The sequence below is a fragment of the Musca domestica genome, unplaced genomic scaffold, assembly GCF_030504385.1.
Source record: "Musca domestica strain aabys unplaced genomic scaffold, Musca_domestica.polishedcontigs.V.1.1 45, whole genome shotgun sequence".
Lineage (NCBI taxonomy): Eukaryota > Metazoa > Arthropoda > Insecta > Diptera > Muscidae > Musca > Musca domestica.
This window is the reverse complement of record NW_026712335.1, coordinates 400,822-411,147: the sequence shown is the minus strand read 5'-3', so window position 1 is coordinate 411,147 and position 10,326 is coordinate 400,822.

The window sequence follows — 10,326 nt, the reverse complement described above, 5'->3', positions numbered from 1 at the left end:
AGGAAAAATAGCATATTTTAAAATGGCCATAACTCCTTAAATATAAACATTTCGGGGTTTTTAGCTATTATTTGTGATCAGTTTTTTTAAAGAGGAAAAATAGCATATTTTAAAATGGCCATAACTCCTTAAATATCAACATTTCGGGGTTTTTAGCTATTATTTGTGATCAGTTTTTAAAAGAGGAAAAATAGCTAATTTTAAAATGGCCATAACTCCTTAAATATCAACATTTCGGGGTTTTTAGCTATTATTTGTGATCAGTTTTGTAAAGAGGAAAAATAGCATATTTTAAAATGGCCATAACTCCTTAAATATAAACATTTCGGGGTTTTTAGCTATTATTTGTGATCAGTTTTTTTAAAGAGGAAAAATAGCATATTTTAAAATGGCCATAACTCCTTAAATATCAACATTTCGGGGTTTTTAGCTATTATTTGTGATCAGTTTTTAAAAGAGGAAAAATAGCATATTTTAAAATGGCCATAACTCCTTAAATATCAACATTTCGGGGTTTTTAGCTATTATTGGCGATCAGTTTTTAAAAGAGGAAAAATAGCATATTTTAAAATGGCCATAACTCTTTAAATATCAACATTTCGGGGTTTTTAGTTATTATTTGTGATCAGTTTTTAAATGAGGAAAAATAGCATATTTTAAAATGGCCATAACTCCTTAAATATCAACATTTCGGGGTTTTTAGCTATTATTTGTGATCAGTTTTTTAAAGAGGAAAAATAGCATATTTTAAAATGGCCATAACTCCTTAAATATCAACATTTCGTGGTTTTAGCTATTATTTGTGATCAGTTTTTAAAAGAGGAAAAATAGCATATTTTAAAATGGCCATAACTCCTTAAATATCAACATTTCGTGGGTTTTAGCTATTATTTGTGATCAGTTTTTAAAAGAGGAAAAATAGCATATTTTAAAATGGCCATAACTCCTTAAATATCAACATTTCGGGGTTTTTAGCTATTATTTGTGATCAGTTTTTTAAAGAGGAAAAATAGCATATTTTAAAATGGCCATAACTCCTTAAATATCAACATTTCGGGGTTTTAGCTATTATTTGTGATCAGTTTTTTAAAGAGGAAAAATAGTATATTTTAAAATGGCCATAACTCCTTAAATATCAACATTTCGGGGTTTTTAGCTATTATTTGTGATCAGTTTTTTAAAGAGGAAAAATAGCATATTTTAAAATGGCCATAACTCCTTAAATATCAACATTTCGGGGTTTTTTGCTATTATTTGTGATCAGTTTTTAAAAGAGGAAAAATAGCATATTTTAAAATGGCCATAACTCCTTAAATATCAACATTTCGGGGTTTTTAGCTATTATTTGTGATCAGTTTTTTAAAGAGGAAAAATAGCATATTTTGGGAAGTATTTTTATTGTCTTACCCATGCATAACCCTTTATTTTTTCATATTTTTTGCACCTCTTCATGATTTTCTAATTTTAAATGATTGCTGCTCACATGCCCAGCTATTTCTCAATTTTTAGTCGGTTACAAAAAGGTAACATGAAAAAACCCAAAAATAAAATACCACAAGTCCATGTACGGATGGAACAACACATGTGAAGTATCAGTTTTTGGAGTTGTTTGAGTGACAGGTCGGCTGGTCGGTTGTCGCCGTTAAATTTGTATGACGTTGCAATGCTTCGACCGTTGTCAACTGCCAAGCTTTAGTTCGAGGCGTTTTTTATTTTTCAAATGCTTACAGCAAAACTTTGTTGCGTTAAACTTCAAACTAAGATTCGAACATTGAAAATGCCACACGCTAGACTGAGGTTTAAAAAAATGATCAATTGTGTTTCTCCCTTTTTCTCTCTCCCGCTCTTGAATCAATTAAACATAGTTTAGCAAATCTCGCATAGAAAAAAAAAATACAAATGCTTTGAATTTCTATTTAGATTGTTATCTCTGGCCGTACATTTCAATGCAAATTACTTTTTTCCGCTAACCCGGCGGCAGCAGCAACAGACTAACTAATCGATTTTCTGTTAATTCTTTGCAATTTTCCGCTTGAACTAAAAGCTAAGCACAAAAACAAGAGAAACGATCGATTGAAAAAAAGGATTTAATTGTAGCTGTCAATCTGGCTTACTTTGTATTAATTGGAGTGAAACGATTGCTCATATAATGTTTATTTTTTGCAGAGATAAAACTTAATTTTTTTTGAAGTACACTTGCTATTTTTAATTTGAAAGACAAGATACAAGCCAAATAATATGGTGCCAAATTTAGATAAAATCAATAATTTTATCGCACATGGCTATAGACTCAACGAAACCCAAGTTTTTTTTTTCGGCTAAAATGCAAATTTTATAGAAGACTTTATTTTAATCTTAGAAGGCCCTCCAAGGTTCCCCTATACACGGATGATTTTGAACCAGGGCAAGGTGGTCGACACATATTAAACAAAAATTTGAAAGAAAGTTCATAAGTCTGTGAATACTCTAAAAGTCTAAATTTTTTTAAGGAATCTGTGAAAAAAGTGAATTCATAAAAAATTGACTATTTCTTTGCCAATATCTTAAAATGCAAATTCTTTAGGCACGCCCTGTTTTTGTCCGGATGTTCTTATAATTAGGATTGATACTGATTTCAGAGGAAACGGAGATCTATCATCTTCACACCAGATCTTGTGTTTTGTTTTGTCCGTAACATTGAAAACAAAATATTCCAACAAAATAAATGATTTTGATCCGGAGTTCTTTAAAAAATCCATTATTATTTAAGACCACATTTTCATAAAGGGAGGTGTTTGAAAAAAAATAAAAATCTGCTGCCATGAGGCCTTGGAATTTACAAATATTTAAAAAATACATATTTCTTAGACTGGATAAATAGATAAATAAAATTATCAACCGATTTTGCCGACAGATGTACACCCTGAGCCTTGCGTTATGGTTATTCAAAATGTTGACCCATTATGGGGGAGGTTCCGAAGCATTTGGCTAATATTGACCAATTCGTATCAGATTTGACCATGCGATTGAGATTTCAGATATAGTTCACCGATGTATATCACTTTATCTAATACTAATGTAAAAATTGGAATCTTCAATATTTAAAGTAAGTCGAATATTTATTTGCATTTTTTTATTGCGACTAATTGTTAATCAAAATTTTAAGCTTTTGTGGACCAGGTACCATAAGGAAGGGGCCACATTAGATCACTGGTTGAGAGACATATTTTAATACATGAAGTTTGAAAAGAATGCTTATGAGAGAAATAGGTATTGAAAATTGTGAAACTTTGTGTGGCAGGTACCAAAAGGGGTGGACCGATATCTATCATTTTCATCATACCAGAGCTTGTGTCCGAAAAAATATTGCGTTGTGAGAAATTTGAAAAAAAATCGCATTTTATGAGAAATATAATTAGTCAAAAGTGGAATGGAATGGAAGACAGAAAATTATCTGTGCAGGTCCACGTCTTCGTATAGGCAACATATAACGGAACCTCACCATATTCGGTAATTTGTTGATTTTAGACACCTTATTCACTGAAATTGTTTCAAATTTGGTATCTTAATTATAATTATATATATTATTAATTATATATAATTTTAGCGACATTATTCACCGGAATTATTTCAAATGTGGTATTTGAAGTTCATACTGGATACTACAGCCTAAGACAGAAAGTTGCATGAATTGAGATAGAAGGCTAAAATTTTGCACACGTCTTTATTTTGCCAGTAGGCAGTAGGTTAAGTTCGTAAATGGGCCATTTAGGTACACGTCTTCCTATAGCCCCCATATAAAAGTACCTCCCGATATTCGTTATTTTGATGATTTTAGCTACATTATTCACCGATTTTTTTTCAAGTTTCGCATGACTATGACTAATGACAAAAGTTGCCTACGCAGGTCCATGTCGTTGTATTGACCCTAATATAACAGCTTAACTCGGTATTTTTAAGATTTTAACAGAATTATTTAACAAGTTTTATTGTTTTTGAGAATTTCCAAATTCGTTCCAAATGGTGGAGGGTAGAGAGCTTTTTTACTCTTTTTTTTTTTGTGTTAAGTTGCTTTAGGGGTGGACTTCTATTAGGGAATTTTGGACCATCTTGGATACACCCTTCGAAAGTTTTCGTGCGGATCACTCAGCCAGATATACAGAAGGACAGTGTTAGAGCTATGCGAAATGGCCTGAAATGCATTTTCCAAAGAGAAATAGGGATAAATTAATTGATTTGTAATTTGATAAACAATTATATACTTTGAGTGACCTAATATATTTAATGCGAAACGGATTTACAAAGTTATTTTAACATACATCCCAAGAAGTTGAGTATAGCATATACGTCAAAAGGGTACAAAGAATATGACTTTGTATGTCTTGAACGCTGTCTTCTTTCACGTAGACAAGGCAAGGATCGGGGAAGGGGAGAAAATCAAAAAGTACACCAAAATAGTCATACATTCATACAACGAAGATGGGATAGTCATGTCAGGAATAATTCCAGCCTAAGCCAGCTCCCCTATTTAAAGACCAATTTTCCAGGTTTTTGTAATTAACATAAATCACATTTTAGTCATAAATGTAAATATTTATAATGGACAAGTCCTCGAGTTGGTTCGTTCAGACAAAGATCTCAAGACCAAATTACTCAACTTTTATGTCATTACGTGACAAAACGTACCTTTTCATTTCTCTCCAGATTTATCGATGGCTCTTTCACACTTTACGTTTTAACACTTTCAATTTGCGAAAAAGTAGTTTTTTTTTTCGGAAGACCATCCCAACAGTGCTTCACTTCAACCCACCCTGCAATCTTATCAAATCTAATTACTGTAACAAAATTGCAACACTTCAGATCAAACTAGCTCTTGAACATCTCAGCCAAATGACAAAATTGCTCAAACCCCTTAATGACCATTGAGAGCACTTACCCGGTCTGTGAAGAAAATATTAAAAAATATCTCCCCCCCTCTGCCAGGGCAAAAAATAACACATAATTCATTTATGTTTTTGCCAAATGAAATATTAATTCAGTTTTCCAAACGATTGGCAGCAACGAACCAGCCAACCAACCAAACCACCCTGCAAACAAACAAATCGCAACGGAAATCTACAACAACACATTGATATGTGAAACCAATCATGACATGTGCCAACATCATTGTCCTCTTCTGCTTCTTCTTCTTCAGTATCCTCCAGGCGATGGCCAATAAGATGGGGAGAAAATAAAAAGTGTGTACCCGGAAAGACAATATAATATTTTGCACAGCGTGTCAGAGGAGTTTTGGTGCTGAACAGTTGTTCAATACGGCCGATATTAAGACATAAAATTTCATTTTTACCATCTGTCATAATCGACTTTTAAGTCATTTATTGCCATTCAATATGTAAGGCAAATGGTCGGTTCGTCGCTCGCTCATACGTGCATGTGTTTTATGTTCGACTGCGATGATGTTGTACACATTTCTAAATATTCTGGTGTTTACACGTTTGGCTTTGCCAATCATCTGACGATGGAAAGGGAATAATTTAATCTTTTTAAAATTTCCTTCCGTCTGTACAGGGTGAGATAAAAAAACTGCTGCAAAGTCAAACGCCAACATTTTTACAGTTTTTTTAATGTTGTTTTTATACCCTACACCACATAGTGGTAAGGGTATTATGTCTTTGTGCATTTGTTTGTAACATGGAGAAGGAAACGAGATAGACCCATAGTTCCTTTTGGTGATCAGCATAGAATCATATTTTGAGTCGATTTATACATGTCCGTCCGTCTGTCCATGTGTTTTTGTAAACAAAATTCAGGTCGCATTTATTATTCGATTGAGATGAAATTTTCTAAATAACATTTATTTGGCTCAAGGACAAACCCTATTGAAATTGGTGAAAATCGGTCCAAATTTAGATATAGCTCCCATATATATCTTCATCTCCGATGTATATATTTTTGCTACATCCGAACGAATTCAGCCTACAAGTATGTGCTTTAAATTTTGTGAAAATCGGTTCAGATATAGCTGTAGCTTCCATATTCGTTATATGAGGATTTCGAATACCTCCCATTTATATTAAGATTTCAATATAGCTCCCATATACATATCTTCGTCCGATTTTAGGTTTCTTGTGCACCAAATGGCTAATATCAGTCCAAATGGTGTGAATTTTGGCATTTCCGACCGAATTTAGTATAGAAATAAGTACTTTAAATTTAGTGGAAATCGGTTCAGATTTAGCTCTAGCTCCACATAATGTTTCATTCGATTTGGTGTTTATCTCCAACTTTCGGAATATGCACTCTACCATAAACATTTTGTTTGTACCAGATATCTTATAGAGCTCAGAAATGCCCAACTTAAACCTTTCTTTTAGAGAGCTCTATTAAATATGCATAATGGTGTAGGGTATGCATATTGGTGTAGGCTTTTGAGCTTTCCTTACTGTGTTTTTTATATTTTATTGAATGAAAGCAAAAATGTTGGAAATAGCATCAAATTTTAGAATAAGTTTAGATTTTTTCGAATTGGTCACCTTTGGCACCGTCACATGCTGCCCGAATGTTGCTCTGTGGTATTTTGGCCCATTCCCGGCGAAGAACTTGCTTGAGGTGATCGAAACTCTGGTATTTTTTAGTGCCAACCATGCTTTCCAAAATACTCCAGACACAATAGTCCAGCGGATTGGTATCCGGCGATTTTGGAGGCCATTGTGCGCTCGAAATGAAGCGAAGAACCTCATTTTGTTACCATTCTTGGGTGGCACGTGCTGAGTGCGATGGTGGTGAGTCAACTTGGAATGTTCAAGGTCTTCGGCCAAAATGTTTGCATTCCCAAGCCTTTAATAGGCCCTCCAGAATATTTTCTCGATGATATTCCGCATTTATTCCGATGCTACGGTCGCTTAATACGAGCGGAGAGCGACCATCGGCTGTTATGGCGGCCCTCACCATCACCATGGCCGGCGCTTGAGTTCACCACTTTCGCCAGGCCAAGTGAAGCAACTCTTTAGCTCTTTTGAGTCTATTTTCTTTCTGTTGCGGTGTAAGTTCTTGTACTTTTTGGAATTTCATTGGCTCTACCCCGAGCTCTTTTTTCAATATTTGCGGATTGGAATATTGCGATATGATCAGCTCACGAGCCATTTTTCGGCCACTGCGATGAGGGTTTCGATCAAGTCGCTTCTTAACGTTTCGAACCATTTCTGCTGATGTTGCTGTTTTCTTCCGTCCACTTCCTTGACGTCGGGCTACGCGACCAGTATCACGGAACCATCGATGGTATGAGACACGAAATATTTATTCACATATAACTGCTGGAGTGCTCTAACGATAGCCACTTGTGATTTTCAAGCAAATATTAAGAAATCACACTATCACGCTTGAATTCCATCACGAACAACTTTTTTTCTGGAAAATTCTCACCATAATGCTTTTGTACATTTGTAAACAATATAATGAGGTGTCACTGGAATAATTTTAACAGCTGTCGGACGGGTGGCTTAGAAATGACAGCAGTCTGAAATTGGTTGCAGTTTTTTCATCTCATCCCGTATACCACCCTGTGTAGCCAATGATGCCATCCGATCAAAAACCGCACCCTGACTTTTTCTGGATGCATGGATGGATTGGTAGTTTTTTTCAATGCTTCTGCCTGATCTTCACTCCAAAACTGATAATCCGGCATTCAACCAAAAATTTGCTTTGTCGCTAACCACTATTTGGTACAATTAGGTGTTGAACACAATTTTCGGTTAATTTATTTCCCAACGAGATCCACACACCAAAAAGTAATCTGTGTCCAATAAAATTTAGAGTTTGGCAGGCCGATGTTTTTCTGAACTACAGTGCGACGAAAACAGGTAACCTGGGACGTATCTGCCACCGAAAAATACTTTTTTTAAACCGTTTTTGCACATTTATATATTGCAAGGGTGTATGGGCCTATATAACTACCTTCAGTAAAAATTATGCGAATATAATGACACCAAAATTATTTGCAGTAGTTTAGCAAAAAGGATTGTTGGGGGTTAAATCCCTGGACAAATTTACTCCCAACGTTCCGAACCCATGAAAATTGAAGTTTAGATAAACCGAAATTTTGCCCAAATTATTGGTCTGATTTTACAAGTTAAACATGATATTCCAAAAAAGACTATGCAAAAACGAGTTGTATCATCGACACAGAATCAGTATATTCTTTTTCAACTATTCGTGGAGGATTCATAAGCACGTTACTCACATGTTTCCCAAATTTGTTATCAAGATTTTTATGTTTTGATAACTTTATACGAAATTTGTTACGTCTAACATCAACAGCAAAAAAAAAAAAAAAACGAAAAATTCAAATCAGGCACGTATGAAACACAACACTGTCGAACCCTTAAGATTTCCTTGGGGAAATTATCTTCATCAGTTTTTATTTTTTTCTGTGGAAATGTCAGACATTTGATAATTCATTTATCACAATGAATAGGTGGATGGGTTATATGGAACAGGCATACATACTCACACACACGCGCAACGACAAGCCTTTCAGCGATGTTGGATGGGGATTGTGGCGGATGTTTGTGTGCTTTTGTTATCCGACGTTAGCATCTCGAAAAGGTTGTGCCACTGAAAATTGAGGTGTCATATTTTATTTCATCATCAGTGCAGTGCAGCACAAGGTTGCTACTACATCTTTGTACACTAGTGTGTGTGTGTGTGCACACGAGACCCACTATCACCGTTGAGCTTCTGTATTTTCAGGTTCCTTTGAAAGTTAACTTTGCTTACGACACAAACTTACGTAATGTCCACGAGATAAGCACACTCAAGCCATTGCCACTCCATTGTCTTTTCTCCGTTTATTTTTGGTTTTGAAGTAAATATATATATTTTTTTTTTTTTTTTTTTTTGGATGAGGAAAACATGGACGGACATCGGAAGAAAAGGCGCAAATTGATGATTGCAGTTGGCCGAGAAACAGTAGCAGCCAAAGAAAGATACAGTGGCAGGCAGTAGTAGTTTGTTGGCAGATTGTTGGCTTATGACATGAAATTCAACCCCATATAAATATGTTTAAGTTTTTTTGGTTTTGCTTCTTTTTTGGGAGGTGGAATTTAGTTACCACAAAATGAACAAACATACACACACACGACAATTACCAAGCGTGCATGCCTTGTTGCAGAGGCAATATCTGTCCATATGGATTATTGTTGCCATACGCTTATGAAAGTACCATATTTTATGTGAGGCATTTAATAGCTTCATATGGCCCTTCATCTCTTGTTACAAAGATGCTGACAGACCTTAAATAGAAAGAATTGGGAGCATAGTTTTCAAACTTAGAACTGAGTAAAACTGGCTGGTCTACAGATCATCAAATGTAGCCAACCATGCATTATATTGTTTACAAGCGTACGAAAGCATTTTGGTGAGAATTTTCCAGAAAAAAGCTGTTCGTGATGGAATTCAAGCGTGATTTATTTATATTTGGCTGGAAGACCACAAGTGGCTATCGTTAGATCACTCCAGCATTTAAATGTGAATAAATCTTTTGTGTCTTGTACCATCGCTCGATTCCGTGATACTGGTAGCGTAGCCCGACATCAAGGAAGTAGACGGAAGAAAACAGCAACATCAGCAGAAATGGTTCGAAAAGTAAAGAAGCGACTTGATAGAAACCCGCGTCGCAGTGGCGAAAAAAAGGCTCGTGAGCTGAACATATCGCAATATTCCATTCGGCAAATATTGAAAAATGAGCTCAGGGTGAAGCCATTGAAATTCCAAAAAGTGCAAGAACAAACACCGCAACGGAAAGAGAATAGACTCAAAAGAGCTAAAGAGTTGCTTCGCTTGGCCGATGTCCAGCAGTTTGTAAAAAAAAACAAAATGATCGTGTTTACTTGTCAAAGAGGTCAGCTAAAAATGTTGACCTTCGGTTGGCCAGTGGCCACCAGAACTCAAGCGCCGGCCATGGTGATGGTGTGGGCCGCCATAACAGCCGATGGTCGCTCTCCGCTCGTATAAATCGACCGTGGCATCAGAATAAATGCCGAATATTATCGTGAAAACATTTTGGCCGCAGACCTTGGACATTCCAACAGGACTCAGCACCATCGCACTCAGCACGCGCCACCCAAGATTGGTTACAAAATGAGGTTCCTTGCTTCATTTTCAAAATCTCCGGATACCAATACGTTGGACTATTGTGTCCGGAGTATTTTGGAAAGCAACGTTGGCACTAAAAAATACCAAAGTGTTGATCACCAAGCGCTTCGCCGGAAATGAGCCAAAATACCGCAGAGCAACATTCGGGCAACGTGTGACGGTTTCATTGTCCATTTGAAGGCCATAATTCGTGCC